The sequence below is a fragment of the Echinops telfairi genome, unplaced genomic scaffold (genome assembly GCF_000313985.2).
Source record: "Echinops telfairi isolate 266 unplaced genomic scaffold, ASM31398v2 ScPeMD7_17;HRSCAF=63, whole genome shotgun sequence".
Taxonomy (NCBI): Eukaryota; Metazoa; Chordata; class Mammalia; order Afrosoricida; family Tenrecidae; genus Echinops; species Echinops telfairi.
In genome coordinates this window covers 1-1082 of record NW_022103914.1, presented here as the reverse complement: position 1 = coordinate 1082, position 1082 = coordinate 1, and positions in this window count along the sequence as shown.

Genomic DNA, 1082 nt, shown 5'->3' with positions numbered 1-1082 from the left:
TATTAGGATGGTTGAGAACCATTGCTCTAGACTCTATAAACCTAGCAGGTCTGGACTTTTCTATGAATTTGAGTTTTTGTCTACATTTTTCTCCCAATCTAATAGCGACTTCTACTGTATCCCTGGTCAGTCATGGTAGCTGGGCACCATCTAGTTCTGGTTTCAGGTTAGAAAAGGCTGTGGTTTGTGTGGTTATGAATTCTATGCACTAGTTTCTTCCCTGCGTGTTTGCGTTTCCTTGGTTCTTTTACTTCAGATGAGTAGAGGCCCATTGTGGTATCTTAGATGGCTGCTTGCAAACTTTTAAGAACTCAGGCATGACTCACCAAATTAGGGTGTATAACATTATCTTTATGAACTATGTTATACCAATTGACTAAGTTTTCCCTTGGAATTATGGTTCTAAGTACTTCAACCTAGTAAATTCTAAGAGTTTGAATATGCCTAGGATATCTCTGTAACTGTGCCCTCTCTGCTTTATTAAATCAATTAATACATATGCAGGACACTCAAATGTATAATTCTATATGCCTACAGATATACCTACACCTATATGTGATGCTCTCATATAGGCCTTCCTATATACATGTATTTCGACCTATGTAACCAAACATATTTTTCAGTTATTGTTGTTGCAAAATTTAGTTATGTTATAACATTTAATAAAGTTGTCTGTATTTCAGTGTCTTCTACTTTGGTCAGGTTGTGCATATTTCACCTTTATTTGGTAAAGTTTTCCCATCACCAAGACTAATAAGCAAATATTCACTATATCTAGAAATTGATCTTCTCTCTGCATAGTTCATCCCTAGTGACCACAAAGAATTTCATTCTTTATGTATATCTATCCTAAATCTTAATATTTTTATAAAATATGTAATATAAAATAAAATTCAAAAGTTATATTGACATTTTACACTTTGTGACTGCCTTATTTCACTTACATAATATTCTCCAGAGTCATCCATGCTGTGTTTTACAGAATCCTCTTTTACTTTTTATAGTTGTATAGTATGTCATTATATGTGTACACCACGTTTTTATTATCCATTCACCCACTGGGGGCAATACGTTTTTCTGTC